At 41.1% G+C, this 21,836-nt stretch overlaps 1 protein-coding gene across 1 annotated transcript in view; it reads left to right on the top strand.

The window, feature by feature from the left end:
* Positions 1–21,836, top strand: part of TNKS (tankyrase) — a 2,150,186-nt gene that overhangs the window by 1,753,156 nt on the left and 375,194 nt on the right. The window lies entirely within an intron of this gene.

Below are 21,836 nucleotides of genomic sequence, written 5' to 3'. Positions count from 1 at the left end.
TTCTTTTGATACTAATTCAGAACATCCCACCAGAGTTCTCAGGAAGAAAAAGTGCAAAAGGAAGCACTTAGACTCTCTACAAGAGTCTGTCACAGAAGATACTGACTTTTATGAGGGGAAAGGTCCCCAAGATCTCCATCTGACAGCGTGTCATTCGGAGACATCCAGAACTCCTAAAGCAAAGGGGCAGTTGGTCTCCCGGCAACCCTTCCCAAGAGAAGTTGATATTCCTGGAGGCTTTTAGAACTGGCCCGTTTACCTCCTGGGTGACTTTGCCTGCTGATGAGCTTATTGATTTGGTCTCTCTACGGGCATGGAAGGAACCTGATACCATCAAGCCCCAATCCCCAAGAGACCAGATAGGGTCCTGGCACCACCAAAGGATAGAGAGTATTGAAACAAGGGAGTACTAGTTTATGCTATGGTCATGGCAGCAGCCACAGAGAAGTAACTAAGGGACCAAAGTTCCTCTGTCCACCCCTCTAACAAGGAGTCTAGGATGCCGGACAGATTTAGGAATCATGTCTATGTTTCGGTGACCTTTGCCCTTTGGTCACTGAATTATTTGTCACACTTCATGAGACTCCAGAGGGATTTGATTAAAGAACTTACCAGATCCCTTACTGGGACCATATCCTCTGAGGAGGAGTGTACTATTGCGTCACAGTTTGCTACCCTTCAATCCATTTCAAACTCCTTCATGAGGCTTATCTCCTACACAGCTGAAGGTACCTCACAGGTGGCGGGTTCAGGCATTTCCATCAGGAGGCATGCCTGGATGTTCTTGTGTGACTTTGCGGATCCCTTCAAATCTTCCTTCAACAGAATTTCCTTAATAGACCCCAAAGTTAGACATAATGTGTAGGTGTGAGCAGGAAGGAAAAACCTTGTCTGCTCTGGGTGTATATTTTTCAACCCCCCCCCCCCATGGACCTTTTCTAAGAACCAGTGAGGCAGATGAAAAATGTGGTTCAAAAAATCCCAGGGTCCCTTCTAAGATCCACGTAGAGACAGTTCCCCCAGGTGCAGAGAGGGGATCTGTGATGGGAGACGTTGCCCCTGCAACAGAGGTGATCTGCATAACCAGGGATCTAAAGATACTTTCACTGCATAACCAGGGATCTAAAGATACTTTCACTGATGGATCCTATCAAAGGAGGTCAGACTGCACATCTCTGGAGGCAGTCAGGGGTTGTCTGTCCCTGCACCAGACAGCCTAGCTAGAAATTACAAAAGATTCATGAGTGCAGAGGATAATATACAGAGGTTATAAAACAGCATTTTTCCATTCACCCCCGCTGATATCAAACAAAATCCCCAATGTTCCACCCAATCAGAGGGAAGCAGCAGCACTAGAAATAAAAAAAAGCTGCTAGACAAGAGTCATCTAAGAGGTCTCCCCAGACCACAAAGAGTCCGAAACGATTCTTTTTAGTGTCAGAGCAAACAGGGGACTGGAGACCCATTCTGGATCTCAGCTACCTAAATCAGTCAGTTCAGTACACAAAGTTCCAGATGGTCATGGGCCAACCCATTCTCTCTTTTCTGCACAATGACAACAGGATGTGCTGGATAGAGCTTCAAGATGGGTACTATCATATCAGAATGAACAGATGGCCCAGGACATGTCTACACTTCCAGCTGGGAGACAGTCATTACCAATTCAGAGCTCAGCCCTTTGCCTCACCACAGCCCCCATGGTGTTTACAAAGTGTAGGGCAGTAGTGGCAGCTCACTTGAGACTGCAGGGATTCTTGGTGTTTCCATATCTAGACAACTGGCTCATAACCGCTCCGACCAGTCATCAACTGATTCAAGCTTGAGATTACGTACTCCAGTTATGCTCCCTTCTGGGCATTTCAGTCAATAACAAATTTCATCTCACACCAGCACAGATATTGGAATTCCATCAGTGCCTTGCTCAGTACTGTCAAAAGTTCAGACTTTTCAGTTCCAGGTCAGAAAGATCATTCAAAGCTCTTCTGTTTCAGCTCATCTGATCCTTCAAGCTTTGGGATCCATGTTAGTGGCATTCATCTTGGTACCGTTGTCAAGGCACTTTATGAGAAATCTTCAGTGGACGTTGGCAACTCAGTGGTCCAGCCTCTGCTAAAATTATCTTCTATGGGTGGATACACTCCATTCAAGTTCAAGAAGGTCACCCCTTCGTTTTTCCACAACCCAAGGCCATAGTGACTACGGATGCCTCACAAATCAGGTGGGGGTTGCAGTTTTTGGGAGAGCCCAAGGCACATGGTCCCCCGAAGAGTCCAATACTCATAGCAATGTCCTTGAAATGAGAGCTGTTCTCCTAGCCTTTCAAGACACTTTTCCCCACTGAGACTATTCCGATCCATATGGACAGTATGCCAGTGGTCTGGTACATCAACAAACAAGAGAGAACCAAATCTTACCCCCTGTGTCAAGAAGCTATCAGTGTGTGGCAATGAGCGATCTCATCCAATCAATTTCTGGGGTCTGTATCAGAAACTCGAAATTGATGTGGTTGTGACCATATGATAAATTTTCCAAAATCTTGAAGCTTTTGAATGGAGACCGTGGTACAGGGAGGATTGGGGAATTTACCCCTTTGCCCACTGTAGTGTGATCTTGGAGTTGGTATATATAATATGCAGGGGGTGTGGGGGTGCAGGAGGACTTGCCCCCCCTACAAAAAGTAGAAAAAGGTAGATTTTTGTTGTTTTCCGAAGTTTGAGTTTTCAGAAACTGTCATATCATCTCGACAGTATGAATTTCAAATTTCTGAAAACTCGAGCTTCTAACATAGATTTTTGAGAGCAACACACATTCGTGAGAAGTACAACATGATTGCAGACAAGTTAATCAGGTCCATTTTAATGCCTCACAAATGAATCCTCAGTTTGAAGGTTGGGGAAAGGATTTTCTGCTGTTGTGGTCAGCCATGGTTCGATCTCTTTGCATCTTCCCCAACAACAAATGCAGCAGGTTCTTTCCCTGATCTCTCCACTGGGGGGTCCCTTTTATTCCTATCCCTGTTACCTCTAATTCCCAAATTTCTTCAGAAAGCATCTCAATTGAAGAGCAGTTATTCTCCTTCCCCTTACTGGCCTCATCAGATTTGGTTTCCATTTCTTTAGCCTCATCTACTTCATTCTCCATGTTTTCTGGATCCAACTCCAGACCTGCTGTCTCACCTGACAGACATGAGTCATCTAGACATTCCAGGCCTAAAATTGGCTGCATGGTTTCTCCACTTCTGTTGATTGTTAGACAGTCCATGCTCTGTTCCCCTGTCCATCCCATTCTCTTATCATTTCATAAAGCTTCCACTAGGAAACTTTACAGAAGTAAATGGACAATATTTGCCATTTAGGTGCACCAGAAGGATTTATATCCTTTTTCAGCACCGGTTCCTAATGTTCTTGAATTTTTAGCTGCAGTTTTCAGTGAAGGTGCTAGCTCTTCTACTGTAAAAGTACAATTAGCTGCCATTTCCATTTTTCATATAGGTATAAATAACTCATCTTCAACTTCCTCCAAATTTGTAAAAACTTTCTAAGGGGAACTTTTCTACTTTGATCCTCCATTAAAAGATTGCACCCCTCCTTATGATTTGAACATTGTTTTGCAAACTTTAATAAATACTCATTTGAAAACTCAGCTAAGTGTGAACTAAATTTCTTGACCTGGAAAACTGTCTTTGTAGTGGCCATTACTTCTCCTAGAAGAGTATCCGAATTACAAGCCCTGTCATCCAAACTCCTTATTTGATTGTCATAAGGGGAGAGTATCCTTGCGGATCAATCCTTCCTTTCTTCCTAAGGTGGTGTCAAAATCCAACATTTATCAGGTTATCAGCTTTTCAGTCTTCTTTCCAAATTTCTCAAGTAAGGGAGAGTATATATTACATTTTTTGTACGTTCACATACAGTTACATTTTTATCTACATAGAACCAAAAATTTAAAGAAATCAGAACAATTACTTGTCTCTTTTTTGGAATCAAAATTAGGCAAACCAGTTTCTAAAGTGACTTTAGCCAAATGTTGAACTGATTGTATTACCTCTGTTTATGATAAATTGGGCTTGTCTTTGCCAAAACCACCATAAGCAAATTCCACCAGGTCTATGGTAACTTCATCAGCATTCTTATCCAGATCTTCATTAGTAGATATTTGTGCAGCCACAACTTGGGCTAATCTTCATACCTTTATTGCTCATTACAGATTAGATCTGGTCTCTAGGGAAAGAGCCACATTTGGCTCAGCGGTACTCAGGGACATCCTTCCTTAGAGTCTTCCCAGGGTTTTGGTAGCTGGAGACTGTGTCCCAACAGTTGAGGATTGAATGACGATGACAACATCAAATAAAAAAAGTTATGTATTTACCATAACATTCCAACTGTGTAGTCTATTTTCATTCTTCCTCAACTTCTTTCCCCTCCAACCCCCTCTTTATTTGCTTTTGGAAGGATCGTAAGATGCTGGAGGAACTACTTTTGTCCTTTGAGTTCCACATTCTGTTGATTTATCATTTACTAATGCTCACAGGTTTAAGGGACAGCAAACAAGATTGAAGGTATGTTAGATTAGGGTGTTATGGATAAGGGAGGAGTTCAAGAGTTTGTGTTCCACAAGCTGGAAGAAGCATCTGAGTCAGATCCAAACCTAACAGTTGAAGAATGAAAATGGATAACAGATGGAGCGTTATGGTGAGTACATAACTTTTTTTTGGCTGTCAAATATACCTAATTGTTCCTCTGTTACCCTTTACATACATGACACTTGGTAAACGCTTTATCACATCTTTTTCCATATTTTAAAATAACATCCACTTCCCACCCCCTATTCCAAATACCCCTCTCATCTTTAACTTTCAGAATATCAGAAACTGAATAACGTTTAAATGAAAAATAATTTTAATATCTTTTAACTCCATTTCATCAGTACAAAACTGAGCAAGCAATTTTTTTTAATCAAGCCCCTTGCCCAGAAAATACAAACTCAGTCCATGGGTAACAGCTCTTATTCTTTCCAAAATTAATCAAAAATCTTTCCATTAAGGCTTTACTGTCAAATGTTAAGTCACAAAATGTCTCTTTCCCCATATCAATCAAGGAACTAATGACTTTTGCTTCAAAGCCCAAAGCTAACACTAAATTATTCCATACAAAATATCTATTATTTTTTTATTTCTTATCCAAACAGCAGACTTTGTTTTCTTTATAATAAAGTTTATAGTACCTTTTGTTCTTCCAGCTGCATCAGCATATGATTTCCAGATTGTAACCTACCTGTAACCTTGTGTCCATCCACCTCACGACTCATTTCCTTTCCACCCAACTCCATCTCCATTCCGAAAACCTTCTCCATCATATCCAGCCACAAAATCTCAGCTTCTTCTGCAGCATCCCCTTTGTTCAATAAACCGACAAGTTTTTCATCAAGCAAACCTCCAGAAGCAATTTCCATTACAACAGTTTCTTCAAAATTCTGAGGTTTAAAGTCAGCTAGACGCTATTTGTGCTGTCCACTTACCTTTCAGCAGTTTTTTGTACGACTGACAAAACCACATGCTGTCACCAACAGAACAAGTCTCTTTTCCCTCCATTACTGCCTAGCTTCTCCTAGCTACCGCTGTACCAGGAACTGAAACAAGAAGCAGCAAAAACTTTCAACCCCTCACAATGACAAGAGTAGGGAAAGTTCCCAGATTCCCTAGCCAAATTTCCCGTAATAGTATAAATACCATATTGGGTCACTCCTGAAAAGAGGCTACTAGCCTAGTGGGACTGTGCTGGTCAACAAAGGATAAAGAGAAAAAAAGTAAACTGTTATGTCAAAGAAGAACACTTAAGAAGTTGTACTAAAGCTGTTCTAAATCAAGGTTAAAGTGCAAAGAATTGCATAGTACATGCCATTTTTAGTGACATGTAATATGCAAATTGGTATGCGACTGCTTTTGCTACACTGGAAATGTGGTACAGTTTAAATATAAAGCTAATGTCTGCTTCTTGACTGTGCAAGTCTAATGCTTCTTAACTGATACACTAGGTCATGTAGTTGTCGTCTTTGAATTTTATCTTGAGACTGTACCACAGGGGGTACAATGTAACTTTAAAATATACTGATCATCTTATAAAGCTTCATGTCACTAGTGATAAAACAATTAAACCTTTCTTCTCCAAAACTAATTACAGGAGAAATACGAATAATACATTCAATAGATATGTTAGACCAACTGTAACATTTACCAGTGACGTAGGTATGATATGTGATTAGAAAAAAATTGGCCAGTCCTTATCTCAGATGATAAGATACATGAGTTAGTAGGTGATACTCCACAGTTTTGTTTTTAAAATGCTGTGTCACTTAAACAACAATTATATAAAAAAGGGAATACAATCTTCTAAACATGGCACCTTTGCCTGTAGAAAATGTACAGCATGCCCTTTTATTTCATATACAAAGACGTTCAAGCATCCTATTTTAGATTAAGTATTTACACCTAGGTTTTATTCAGATTGTAGTAGCAGTCATCTCGTTTATCTTGCATTTTGTATTTTATGTGGTAGTTTTGTTGTAGGTAAGACTAGTAGGAGTCTAAAAGAAAGGATATTAGAACACATTGGTTATATTAGAAATAAAGACATTACTAGTCCACTATATAGGCATGTTCAAGTATATAAGGGACATTCATTTAAGTTTTTAGTCTTACAGAATGTTGTCAATAAAAGGGGAGGAGATGATATAAACAATATTGAGAAATGAAACTAGATGGATTATGTTATTCCAGGCACATAGACCTCCAGGTTTAAATGGCTATGTGCCTTTAAAGCTAGTTTTAAAGGAAAGGAAGTTATAACATTAATTGTTTTAATTGATTACAATTGCTATAAATTCAGTGTTGTAACTGTTATTTGTCTGATGAAGTGCCAGTAAAGGCATGAAAGTGCTAACCCTTTATTAAATGATTTTGTTTTTTACCTGAAGCCTTACTTGATCCTGGTTTTATAGTTTGTTTGGTTTACTTTGTGTATACAAAGTTTTTATTACAGGAACTTAACTGCTACCACATGGCTTTATTTTTTATTTTTTGTTTAATATACTGATCATCTTATAAAGCTTCAAACCACAGCCATAAAATGTCATATTTGAGAACTTGTAAATAGAGGAATGTCTGTATGGTTCAAAAATAACAGGTGTTACAGAAAGTAGAGGAGTTGCTGCATTGTCTGCTGGAAATTAGTCTTGGGACAGAACTGAAATTGTGGTTAGTGTCCTGTAAGGACCTGGCAAATTCTGTGTTGTACTTGGAAGCCAGAATGCAAGTGCACAGTATGTGTTTTGACCAGAAGCAAGTAGATTTTTAGTTTATATGGAAGATTTTCTGAACATTCTTTGTCTTTCTGACTGTTTTATTTTCATTTTTGTGTGCATGCTTGCACTGCTTCTGGACATTGTCTTATGGAACACTGGATCTCAAAGACCACATACCCTTTTCTCACAGTTTCAGGAAATACCTAAGGTTTGGGATATCTGGGTCAAATTATCAGTTTTCTGCATTACCCATTGGGCTCTCCACTGCACCTTGAGTGCTCACAAAGTGCCATCCCCAGTGGTGGTTCACTGCAGATTGCAGAGCTTCCACATTTTTCCTTATTTAGACAACAAAGGTGTCCATTCTCCTGCCACATCTGTGATTTCATTTGAACCTGCAAAAGTCTTGTCTCACACCCTGTCATGAAGTTGCCTTTTTCTGGGGGTATCTGGTAGGCATACTCAGGCAAATGGTAACTTACCAGCAGATATTTCTGAGCTTTCCTCAACAGCTTTGGGCTCCTGCAAGAGAATTTTTCAGGATTCTAGGCCTCATGGCATCCCTAGTCCTCATGGTACTACTTGCTAGATTACCATCCCAAATTACATATGAGAAAAATCCAGTGGTAAAAAATTCTTGAATCCAGCACCTACACCCCTTGGACTTTCAGATTCCTGTACTGGGATTTGTAAGGTGATAATTGTATTGGTGGAGGGATCAAATGGCCCTTAGTCCAGGACTCCCTTTCCTTCTCTCCCAACCCCAGTTCAATCTGTTGAGACATATTCTTCAGATTATTCCATGGAAGTAAAAGTGCAAGGTCTGTGGGACTCTTTAGACAGACCAAAGCACACATAACCATTAAGGAGTTGCTAGTAATGATTCATGCTTTGTAATGTCTGCACAGTCTATGGACTCAAAGTCCTTTACAGGTGGTTACAGACAACACCACAGTGATGTGGTGTCTCAACAAACAAGGAGGTAGAAGGTCATATCCTCTTTCCCGGTTGGCAGTGATAGCATTCTCTAACTTTTCAGGCCCACCTACATACTGTCAGATCAAAACATTGTGGCAAACAGACTCAGCAGATCCTAGACAGGCCCTCACAAGTAGAAGCTGTTCCAGGACTTGATCCAGGTGTAAGGGACACCTCATGTAGATCTGTTCACCTCCTTACAGACAGACAACTAGAAAAATTCTCTCTGAGATATCCTTACAGCCTCTGTCATTCCCTTGGTATTCCTGTATTCTTTTCCAGTCTTTCCAGTGATTTCCAAGGTACTTTTAGAAATTTAGAAAGAATTAGCAAAAGTCATTGTGGTGATTCCCTTCTGGCCCAGGCAAAATTGGTTCTCCCTTCTTATGGAATTGGCTAAGGGCAATTACCTCAAGTTTCCTCATAGGCCAGATATACTCACACATCACAAGGGGAGTTTGATGCACCCCAGTGTCAGTCAACTATAATTGAAGGCATGGGTGATTCAATTTTAATATCTTTCAGGCACCTTTTTCATGAGGATGTGCAGCAGGTACTAAAGGAGGCAACAGAACCTGTTACTAGAATAGCTCATTTTGGCAAATGGAGGGGAGGAGATTTTCTAGTTGGTGCCTTGCCAATCAAAGGGGTCCTGAAAAGGAGCAGTACCTCTGGTTCCGAAACATTTGTGAGAGATGCTTAAAGATTCCTTGTCATATACCTTCATCAAGGTGCAGCTTGCAGCCATCTTAGTTTTTCTGTCTATGGATCTCCCTCTTTATTCTCTGTTTGTGGTCAGTTTCTGAAAGGGGTGCTGCACATGAGAGAACCCCTCACAGCTTGTCACAACCAAATTTCTCCTCCTTGGGATCTCAGTTTTTTTCCTGAAAAACTGACTTTAACTCAATTTGAATCAACCTCTCAGGCTGACTTGCAGTTCATTACTTGGACAATTGTGTTACTTGTTTTGACATCTGTAGGGTGAGTATCTGAGTTGCAGCACTTATGGTGGATGAATCTTGTCTGCTTTTCCATAGAGATAGGGTTGCAGTACAACACTAATCATTCATTCATGCCTAAAGTTGTTTTGGAGTTTACCTTGAATCAAGCTGTCATGAAAGGAGATGCTGCCAGCCCAGTTATCTGGAATTTTGTAAATAGTTATGTCATTTGTAAATATCATCTTGATTCATATGCTTGTTACAAATGTATTAGAGCTTAATGTCATATAAGATGGTTTGTACAGACATGTGCTGAAGAGGTATTTTACAAAGTGGTGTTTAAAGATGTAACCACAGCATGCCCTACTGGATTAGAACAGAACTGTACCTGCAGTGTTGTAACTGTTTAGATGTATATATTTTAACAATGGAAACTGGAACAAAAGAGTTTAATTTCAGAAAAATAGCTGAAATTAAATTACCTTATGGCCACATAATAAAAGCATGTTATCTTTCAGTTTCAGTGCAGTAACAGACACAATGTCTAGAACTAAACGTTTTCTGTGTTGGCTTGGAAGTGTTTTATTGTTTTATGACTTCTAGGATCTGCCTTAGATCTAAGAAAAGCCTTTGTCTGTGTATTTTCACAGGTAGATGCTAAATGCTACCAGCTGCATCAGTGGGGGTTTTCACCTGGGATAGAGTCAAATGACAAGAAATGATGTAATTCTACAATATATCACAGCAGTAATATTTGAGATGTTAATTTGGGAAGTCTGTTAGTGAGAGACTGTATTTTGTCTTGACCTGAGAACATCAAGATCCACTCACCACATCTGTCTTGTTTGCTCTGAAGTAAGTTATTAGGGTACAGTAATTCTCTTAGATACAGTCAGGAATATAGCAAAGCTTAGCTTAGATAATTTTCTTTATTTGAGACTGCCCTGAAATGTTGTTTTAAATATTTCCTGTGATTTTGAACTCTGATGTAACTGTAAATATATACTATGTTCTTGTTATTTTAATATTTATTATTAAATATATTTAAACCTTTCATTGTGGCTGGTCTGTCTAGACATATTTAAGCTCTGAGAGTACTTGCATATTTATTTGGTGACACTGTGTAGGCCACTTTGAATAGTCTTGCTCTTGGACAAACTACCATTTGTATTAACAGTAACATAGCACAGTAAGATTGGACACCCTTTGTTAAGGGCCTTAAAGTAGCTGATAAAGAGTTGGCTAGTGGCAGTAATAACCACCTTTATAGTCTGAGCAAAAGGGAACATAGCTAGTAAACCTGTGCCAGTCTTTCCCAGGTGTGTGTGTGTGTGTGTGTGTGTGTGTCTGTGTAAATCAAGCCTCAAAGTGTGTGTGTGTCAGCTACTTGGGCAGGGAAACAAAGCACTGGTTGGATAGAGAGGGTGCTGGAGATCTTGGCTTGGCCACTCAGCTGAGATCTCAATACTATAGCTGGGCCAATGGGGAGTCGTATTAGGGATCTGGAGAAAGAGGGGGAGGACCAGCCCCAGACTGTGGTCTCTGTGTGCTCTTAAGAGAAATTGCACTTGATGCAGAAATCTGCACCTGGAAATACTGTGTGTGCACCTGTCTTCCTCCCAATGTATGTCCCCCACTAGTACTAGTGGTGTGGATTGAGGCTCCTTGATTACCGGGCCAGTGGCCATCATACAAGCCATCAGTCTCCCAGTTTTCTTCCCAGAGCCAAAAAAAAACAAGGTAGAACAGATTCTACATACATTGGATGTGCACATGCAGCTCAGGTACTACCTTGACAGAACCAAGCCTTTTAGGAAGGCTAAACAGCTGCTAATTTCACATGGTGGGACTAAGAAAGGCCAGCTTGTGTCTAAATAGACTGTATCCAGATGGTTGTCTTCTGCTGTTGTTTTTTTGCTGTTCTCAGCATGGTATAACTGTTCCAGGCAAAGTTAATGCACATTCTACGAGGGCCTTGTCCTCTTCTGTGGCGTACTGGAAAGGGGGTGGTCTCTAGAAGTATTCTAGATGTAGCAACTTGGTCCTCTGTTCTTACCTTCGCAAAGCACTGAAAACTGGATTTTTTTCTCTAAGTCGAGGACAGGCCTTGCTAGCACCATTCCTCAGTTGCTCCTAAACCCTTATGCTCCTTCCTCTCATGTTGGGTAAGCTTTGAGCATCTACCCATAAGCTACTGAAGTAGTAAGAATGAGAACATAGTACATTTGTGTACATTCTACATACCCATAACGATAGATATTCAAATTTCTTCACTGCTGCAGTAGCCACACCCACCCACCATCCCCCTTAGATAATTGAGTTGGGACACAATCTCCTTTGTTACGATTGTGATTCTTGTTTGGATGATTTTTATAGTGATTGATTGTTGGTTTTTGGCTCAGGATGAATCTTTCTTCCTTCTTTTCTTGGGTCAGTAAAATCCTGAAGATCTACATTACTCTGGTTGCTGACAGGCTACACCCTTTTTGGTGGAGGGAGTATATCCGTAGCCAGAGTGAATGAGAAGAAGGGGAGTTATAGTTTGGCAAGCTGGCTTGGTGTTTTGTCCTTGGCAGAAAATTTGAACATCTACTGTTACAGGTAAGTAGGAATTGCACAACTACTTTATCCATTAAGGCTCATGCTAACTTATGCTGAAATGTGTGACTTGAGCGCTTCTGTTTAATAGCTTATGTTAGCTCAGATGTTGAACATCTGGGTTTTTGTGCAGCAAAAAGACCCCAAAACAAGCACTGGTGTTGTTTTTGACAATGTACTCACTGATGTATTAGACCATTACTGGTGTGTTTTTTGCACTTTATTTGGGTGTTTGTATTGTTTGCACTATATATTTAAACAGTTGCTATTTCAGGGAGCCAAACAATTCAAACACCCAAGTAAAGTGCAAAAAACACACAAGTGCTGGTCTAATATATCAGTGATTACATAGAATGCTACTATTAAGAAAAAAAGCCTACTACAAACTACTTTTTCCCAAAACTAATACACACACACACACACACACACACACACACACACACACACACACACACACACACACACACAAAATCCCACAATGGCATGAACTAACCAAGTGTCAGTAAAGAAAGCTATCTTATCACTAAACCTATTCAGACTTAACCTCCACCTACCTAGCTAGCTATCAACAGTACAATCACAATACAAGGGGTGCAGGAACAGTTGACAAAAAATTAGCAATTAACAGCTAAAAGAACAGCAATTAACAGCAAAAAGAACACACCAAAAGCAGAGCTCATGACCTAGCTGCTGTCCTGGAAGACGGAAAGTAATGTTTGAAATGTAGCGCCATCTCCTGTTCCCATTGTACCCTACTTGTCTATAGCTACCTCAGATCTCACTTGCTGCTTTCCAGGACAGCAGCTAGGTCATGAAGTGTGCTTTGGTTGTGTTCTTCTTTGGTGTTAAGTGCTAATTTTTCTGTCAGCTGTTCCTGTATCCCTGGTATTGTGATTGGATTTTTGATAGCTATGTAGGAAGGTAGGCAGGGGTTAGGTTTGACTAGGTTTAGTGAGAAGATAGCTTTCTTTACTGACACTTAGTTCCTGCCATTGTGTTTTTTGTGTGTGTGTGTGTGTGTGTGTGTGTGTGTGTGTGTGTGTGTGTGTGTGTGTGTGTGTGTGTGTGTGTGTTAGTTTAAGAAAAAAAGTAGTTTGTAGTAGGTGTTTTTTTAATAGTGGTATGCTAGTGTGTCAGTGTTACTGTGTGGTGTTTTTGTCCATGGATAAAGGTTTTTAAAAAGTGTATGGCATATGGCCACATGCTGGACTTACATAATTGATGTGTTTACTGCCTTGGGCCAGTTTTGGTAACAGTACTATTAATGAACATAGGACCAAGCTAGTTCTTAAACATATTTTGCCTTCCAGAGATGTGACTTCTTCTTCCAGTCCTGCTAGCAAGTCAGACAAGAGCAATCAGGGTCAGTGAGAGATCACTAAAGACCCCAAGGTGCTTAAAGGGAACAGCAAACAAGCAGCTGTCCCTGCTTCCAGCCTGCTGGATCCAAGGATTTTCGGCTTTTCCAGGTGCATTTTAGTCAGAACTGACACCTCACCTTCTTTCCCCATTGGTACAGACAACTGGGAAGCTTTCTTCCCGGACAGTTAGCATCCCTATCTGTTTCTTGTTCAAAGGGGCTTCTTCGGGCATTGTTCACTCTCTTCCCCTTCTACCCCTAGGGAGTTTTCCCTGGAGTCATCCCGTTTTCCACCCCAGATCCAACCCTGTCTGGCTCAGGCTTACACCTCGGAGCCTTATACTGGTAGGCGGGCTTCCATGCCCTCTTCAGTAGCCTTTTTCACCTCAGTTGATCAGATTAGTCAGGAGTATTAGAACCACAGATATGGAGTAGCTGATATGGTCCTTCTTGCAGGCCCAGATTCAACTAGGGCTAATTCCATCAACCTCAGGTCCTAGACCTGAAACTTTGCCTCTGACTGGTTTGTTTCCTCACTCAGGCCTTGTTCTTCTGGGATTTCCAGAGCTGGTTGTCTTACCAACATTGGGATCAAGTTCAACTGCGTGGCTGATTCTGGCTGCTGCCCCTACCATTACCTTCTCGACTGTGGCAGTCTCTGAGTTGAACCTTCAAGGTCTGGGTGGCTGTGTTTGAATCAACTCTTCAAATCTGAGTCGTCTCTCCTTCTTGGTGCCTGTGTGCTTGATAGTTTAGCTTCAGTCTCGGTGTTGAGGCAGATGGCCACGGGTCCTGAGTCTGGCATTTCCTTGTAGTGTCTGGATCCCAGAGGTGCAAAGTCCAGGTGGCCAGGGTCAGTCTCCACCTTCAACATGGTGGACAGGATGCTATCTGGACCAGAGACTTGAGTGGTCAGCACCAAATGGCATTCCTCACCCTTCATTGTCTGTGCCTATGAACTCTCACCAGCTCACTCCTGGACAGCCCACACCAATAGGCCTTCAGACCACCCTGCCTCCTCTCTCTCTCCTTCCAGGCAGAAGTGTCATGGCAAGAGGCAATGCAAGAGGAAACACCTGGATTCCATGGAGGAATCCTCACCAAGGATACCGACCTCGAGGAAGGAGAGGGGTCTCCGAAATCCCCTCCCCCCCCATGAAGATGCCTGTTTTGGTGATCCTCCAGCACAAGAGTTGGACAGTCGAAGTCCCATCTCCAGATGCATCTGTATATTTGGAGGAATTTAGGGTGGGCCCATCGATCCTGGCTTTCTCCACCTCCAGACACAGTTATTGTTTTCTGTCCCAGAGGACTGGGAAGGAAGCCAGTACATTGGAGCCTGTTAAAAAAAAAAAACTACCTGGCCCCTCCCGTGGATCAACAACACTTGAGTAAGGGTGTCACTGCTGATGCCATCTTAGTGGTAGTAGCCACCAAGAGGGACATTTTAGAAGAGAGTTCATCAGTTCATCCCACTAGCATTCAATACAGGGTGTTGGATTGATAAGGGAAATGTGCCTATGCATCAGCCACCTTTGTGCTGAGGGCACTGAATTATCTGTCTCACTTAGCAGGGTTTCAAAAGGACAGTGTGTCTGAAATATGAAGAGTAGTTAAGACACAGCAGTCTCCAGAGTCTCAAAAGATTTTGGAGATACAGCTGTCCACATTACATTCTATTTCCAATGTGTCAATGCACAACTTTCCAACGAGGCCTATGTCACGTCCTGAGCTACAGGCAGCAGCATTGCCATACTTGGATGCAGTTGTGCAACTTTGCTTTACGGCATCCTTTATCAGTGCCCCTTTCGATGGCATTTCACATTTTGGTCCAAAGATTAAAGACACATAGACCAGGAGTGAACAAGATGGGAAGACGTTGCCTGCTGTCAGAGTGCATTTTGTCACACCCCAATGGACCCTGTCAGGGAATCAGAAGGGTGCAAACATCTTTTCTTTAGAAAAGAGCGACAGTGTTTTCAGGTTGCCCCTGCAGACAGTTCCTCTAGAGACAAGGGGGAGGTGAAAAGAATGGATGCTGCCCACATGGCTGAGGGGGACCACAGAACCATGACCTTCACTGAGCTTTTTCTGGGAGGCCCTTTCAGTATTCCTGAAAAGTTGATCAACTGTTCTGCTCTGAAGCCAGTCAGAAATCACTTGGCTTTACACCCGGAAACTTGTCAGGCCATCACCTCAGGCACATGGATGTTCAGAGTCGTACCCAGAGGTTATACAATTTTGTTTTTATTTCTGCCAAAAGAAAATGACAGAAATCTTCTGCATGTAATATCCCATCAGAGAAGTGACATAGCTATCAAGATTTAAAGGCTGTTAACAAATCGAGTCATCCAAGCGGTCCTACCAGATCATTGAGGATCTGGGGTCTATTCCAGTTTTCTTTTGGTTCCAAAGAAAAACAAGGACCTCAGAACAGTTTTGGATTTAAATAAGTTAAATTGCTTTGTAAAACAGACTGAGTTTGAGGAAGGAAGGCTGGATGTTCTCATTTGATCTCAAGGATGCCCACCATCATATAAGGTTAACAAGGTCATCCAGGAGATACCTGTGCTTTCTTCTGAGATCCAGTCATTACCAGTTCAAAGTATTGCCCTTTGGTCTCACTACTGCCCTCCCAGGTGTTTGTCAAGTGTATGGCAGTCATGGCAGCCTGGATCAGGCTGCAGAGATTCAAGGTCTTTCCTTACCTGGATGATTGATACTGACTCCACAAGGGCATCCTTAGTCAGGGTCTGAGATTCCTTACTCCAGTTGTGTCTCTTCTTTGGGAATCTTCATCTGTGGAAGTTCATAGGCTGTCAGTTAAACACAGTGTTTCAGATTGCAGGACCACCAGCACATAGTGACTCCCCTTCATACTCAGGCCTTTCTCATGCTGGCTCACAGAAAACCTCCTGTTTATTTGGTTCTGAGGCTTCTAGGTCACATGGCTGTAATGATTTACTTAGTGCCCCTGACAATGTACCATATTGAGGATACTGCAGTGGACATTAGAGATTCGTCTTACTTATCCCATCCCATGGATATTCCCATTATTTTTTTAGGAGTCTGTTGATGTCAAATCATGTGGGTAGTTTGATCTCCCGTAGTGTCTGCGTGGAGACCATTTGTTGTTCTTTCCCATAAGGCACAGTCATGACAGACACCGCTATTCTCATGCAGGGAATGCATTACGAAGGGAAGACAGACTGAGGGACTTGGTCTACACTCAAGGCCACTCTTCATCAGTGTCTTTGAGATGAGAGCAGTCCTCCTTGCATTGCAGGCTTTTCAGGACTTCCTCTTCAAGAGTGTGTTTTCTGTGCCAGTGGACAACATGTTTGTGGTTTGGTATCTAAACAAACAGGGGGAACCCATCCCAAACTCTTTGTCGGGAGGTCATGAAAGTTTGGCATCAGGCGGTTTCATTTCAACAGTTTCTGGTAGCAAGGCATTTCCCAAGGAAATCCAACATTTTAGTGGACAGTCTGAGCAGTAACATCTTTCTCATAAGTGGTCCCTAAGTCTGAGGATAGCTGCTTGGATTTTCCAGCATTGATGCACTCTGTGTTGTGATCGGTTTGCTTCCACACCCTACACCAAGTGCAACAGTTATTACGCCCTAGTGCCTCCACAGGGGCAATCACCCAGGGATGATATCCTATATACTTGGCCACCAGGTCTCCAGTATACGTATCCTCCCACTCCCCTGATGATAAACTTGCTCTGCAATGGACATCTTTCTAGAGAAACTGTGATCCTCATTCCTCCTTTTTGGCCCCATCAGGTGTGGTTCCCTTTTCTGTGGCCTCTTCTGTGATATCTTCCCTGGGTGCTGGATCCCATTCTGGATCTGATTTCTCACCCATAGGGTTGGACCCACCCAGCTTCTGGTTTCTCAAATTAACCACATAGTTTCTCCAATTCCCTTGATGGCCAGCGATCTCATGTTCTCCGCTAGAGTAGTTCACATGATGTCCTCTTCCCAGAAATCATTTACTCTGAGTTTTTGCTAGTAAGTGGTAGTGTTTTATTTTTTGGGTTGGCTTTTAACAGTTTTGACCCTTTTTCAGCTCCTTTGGATGCCATTCTCGATTTTCTTGCTAATCTCTTTCAGTCTGGAGCTAGTTATTGGACTGTTGAAGTTCAGTTAGCTGCTTTGCCCAATTTTCATATTGGCAGAGATAATACTCCCATAGCAGCTTTAAGGATTTCCAAGGCTTTTCGCAGAGGAACATTCTTGTTGCGACCTTCTACTTGAGATCCTGTTCCTCCTTGAGAATTACCTTTTATGCTTCACATTCTTGTTGGCCCTCCCTTTGAGCCTTTAGTAACAAGTCTCTTTGAAGTTGTTATTTTGGAAAACTGATTTCTTGGTGGCTGTCACTATGGCCAGGTGTGTGTCAAAACTGCAGGCCTTATCCTTGGCACCTCCATATCGGGTCTTTCATAATGATAGGGTTTCTGTCAGAATAGATTCTGTCTTTTTGCCTAAAGTGGTATCGCATTGAATCACGTCTTTCATTTACCAGTGTTTTTCTCCAACGTTTTAAAGAAGGAAGAATATTGACTTCATTATCTTGATGTTCACAGTTGACTTGAGATCTTATTTGGATAGAAGCAAGTCCATTAGTAATTCTGACCAGCTGTATGTTTACTTTTCGAAGGCCTGGTTGGGCAAGCCATTGTCTAGGTCTGCCTTATCTAAATGGCTTTATGATCGCATTTCATGGGGATATAGACTGAGAGGAAAGCCTTTGAGTTGTAAGCCAAAGGTCACTCTGGCAGAGCTATGGCTACTTCTATGACCTTTTTCTTGAGAGTTTGTAATGATGACATTTGTGCTATGTGTACTTGGGTGTGTACTTACACATTTATGTTTCCCTGCATGTTAGATATACATTCGAGGTCTAGGGTCTCTTTGGTTCCATCATATTGTGGAATGTTCTCTCCTAAAACCTCTCTGGGATGACACATGGCTGGGGACTGTGTCCCACAGGTTGAAGCCAGATGAAAAAGACATCAAATGCGAATGTTATGTACTTACCATATTGTTAGATCCGTGTTGTCTGTTTCTGTTCAGTTTGAGCACCCCTCTATCATTTCCCTGTCCTGTGTTGTATTTCTTGTGATCATTGGACGGCTGAGTTGTTGACACATCTCTCCCCTGCCTTTCGTTTGGGATCCTTGTTCTGTGGTCTTATAAGGTTACAGTTGGAATTTTGTGGAGAAGGGCTAACTTGATCTGAGGTAGCTGCAGAGAGAGCAAGGTACAATGAGTAGAGGAGGTGGAGCTTGGGGGGGGGGGGGGCTAAAGTCTTTGGGAATGGCTGGTGTCTGATTCAGTAACCCACAAGTTGAACCTGGTGGAAGCTAACAACAAGGATGTATCATTATGGTAAGAATAACTTCTTTTCTTCTGCTCTATTAGGCCCAGGTCATGGCTGAAAAGGTCTGATAAGCCAGTTCACTTACCGGGTTATCAAATTGTAATAAATAAGAATAAATTCTTGAGCTAAGGCCACAGACACATCATTGATCCAGATGTTGAAGCCACCCAAGCCTAACCCATTTGGGGATTCCCAACACTGAGTCAACAGAGAATTCCTTGAATCTCCATGAAGGAACATCCTCACATGACTGGGTGGATGGCAAATGAGGAGGAATCCTCTCCTTGCTCATGTTCTCCTAACATACTCAAAAGAGTTGTTAGTACAATATTACCATTGGACAGTCACACAGAAGAGCAGCAACAAATCACTAGCCCGTCACGGAAAAATCCAAGAGGCACTGCAGCTGCCATATTAGGAAAAACATTTAATTCAATCAAATTTCCTTAATGAAAGCAAGGTCGGCATCATACAATAAATCTGAGAGAATACCTAAATTGTTACAGATAGACCTCATATTAGAATAAAGCACGTTCACAGGAGTCAGTGATGCCCAGGCCCCTGATATCTGTCTTGTCAATCCAACTGACTTATTGGTTATGTCACACAAAATAGATGCTGGATAAGTTGTAACATTTTGTGTCGGTGAATCATTTAGTCAGCAGAGCAGCTTATAGATTTGAGGTTGTGAATCCTAGTGTCGTTCTCTTTCTGATACCTCTTATATCACTTATCAGTTATGTAGAAGTTATATTTTATAAAATGTCTAAATCAGGTATACTAGGAGGAGGTCCCTTAACAAGTATAGGATTCACTTTAGAACATTGAAATTCAAAACACTGAGACCAAAGTCTTGAAATTTCAAAATACTGAAAACTCAAAACATTGAATCCCATAACACTGAAAATACATAGAAAACCAACATTTAATATATGCCAGCACAACTATGTACAGAAACAAGTAAAACAAACCGTACTATACTTCTCAAGTGTAAGCAGGGGGACAAGCCCCCCCTGCACCCCTCCACACCCCCTGCTACTTAAATATATCAAGTCTGAGATCGCACTACATAGAACAAAACAGCAAACATACCATTCCATGCTTCATGACTGCCTGTTTAAATTGTAAAGAACTATCCTTACTCTTCTCTTAGAAACATTACTATGCATCTCTGTGATACTTACCTGAGTATCATAGGTAACCCCAGTTGTGTCCCCTTCTTACTTGCTATACTACAACATAACACATCTTAGTGTAGTGGGATCTCGGAGTTGATATATTTAAGTAGCAGGGGATGTGCGGGGGGCTGGTGAGCTTGCCCCCCTACTTATAGTTGAAGAAGTGTAATGTTGTATGTATTTTGTTTCTGTATGTAGTTGTGCTGGAATATAGTACATGCTGATTTCCTATGTATTTTCAGTGTTATGGGATTCAATGTTTTGAATTTTCAGTGTTTTGAATTTTCAAGATTTTGGTGTCAATGTTTTGAATTTCAATTTTATGGGCTTTCATTGTTCTAAAGTGAATCCCTAGTGTAGTGGATAATAAAACAACAGTAAAACAAAACTCCAAAATGTAAAACAAAACTCCAAAATGTAAAACAGTTATCAGCTAAAAATGAACAAGAAACAAGGAGCCATCCAGATTAAATGATAAAACTTTAGTTATCCGGCAAGTAAAATTAGCTGAAATTAAGACAGTGCTTAACGTCTGGGCCCCGCTATAACCAGGACCCTAAAATTAAATGTTAGAATAAAACTAGCAGAACTGACAAAAATGTAATGAAATTGCTCTACCATTCTTGTAATGCTAACATTCAAAAGTGAAATCTACAGTGCAATAGATGACCAACACTAGAGTGATCTCCAAAGATTATGTCTTTGCTTGAAACAACCCTCTAGAAGGACAGTAAAGCAAGCATCCATCTGGACTGTACATTAAGCATTGCAAGTTTTTTTGCTTTGGTACAAACCATAGCTGTAGTAACAGTAGGACACATGTTACAATGTTCAGCAGGTTGCAGACAATAACAAGACAATAAAGCCAGTCATTCAGCCAAGCATAAACCAAATCTATACAAAATTATAACTATAAAACCATATTGCTGAGGAACCAGTGCAGGCAGTACTTCCCAGATGACAAATAGCAAGGAAAGTAAATGAACTTGATCCAGTCACTGAAGATATTGAACAGAATAAAGCTGTCGGCTGCAGAATACATTCAGCAATCCTTTTTTTTTAAGCACCTTTATTAAATTATCACTTAAGACATAGGTGCACATACGTTAATAGCAAAGAAATCATTTACATATGTAATACGCATTTTCTGTCTTTATAAGCATCTTTCAGTCCAACATTACATAAATCACTCAATTCCTACTGTCCCTTAAACCTCACTCCTCCTCCTGAGCATTATTCTGCATGTATTATTCCCACAAATTTCATTTATTTCTATGCAATTTGCTCCTTCCCTTTTAAATTATCCTTTTTCCAGTTCTTTTATTTCTTTTACAATATGCAGTACATCACATACAGTTGGTTTAAATTTTAATTTCCATTTATAGCAGTTGTTTTTTTGGCAGCCAACAGAATTATATTTAATAAGGCCTTACCATGTCTAGGCAATTCAGCCCCTGTGTCCCAGCTCAAAAGAATCAGTTCCTTAGTTACAGGCATTTGCTGACCCAGTATTTCTGACAGAGTACTCTGTAGGGAATTTTTAAAATCCGCCAATTTATTAAACTCCCAAAAACATGTTCTCGGTTACCTGTTTCTTCCCCTTCACACCTCCAACATTTGTTATCTACATGAGGAAAAATGCTTTGAAGTCTGCTTGGGGTATACAAGCATTTTTGCAGACACCTCCAAGCAAAAAACATCCAGCAATATTTGTAGATAATTACTCTGGCCAACATAGCTCTCAACTAATCACCGACATATTTCAACAGAATCAGGGACAAACCCAGAAAAAAATCAGGGACATTTTTAAAATATTAATACTATTAACTTGAGACAATGGCAAAATAAAAGAATGTTAATTACTATACATTTTGTTAAATAAAAGAAATCTATAAGTCTTAATTATTGCCATTATTTCTTGAGTATAATTCACCACCTTTCCTCCAAGAGTCACCAGTTTTAGGAGGGATTAAGAGGAACAGAGCTAAATTTTGGAGTCAAAATCGGGGACATCCCTGGAAATCGGGGACAGTTGAGACATCTGCTGGCCAACAGTGAGTCCTTTAATAATTCCCCTAAAAGTTGAAACCTG

Source organism: Protopterus annectens, chromosome 2.part0 (genome assembly GCF_019279795.1).
Source record: "Protopterus annectens isolate FY-2018-M chromosome 2.part0, PAN1.0, whole genome shotgun sequence".
Classification (NCBI taxonomy): Eukaryota; Metazoa; Chordata; order Ceratodontiformes; family Protopteridae; genus Protopterus; species Protopterus annectens.
The sequence above is the reverse complement of the archived record's forward strand: the minus strand, read 5'-3'. Positions and strand labels throughout refer to the sequence as shown.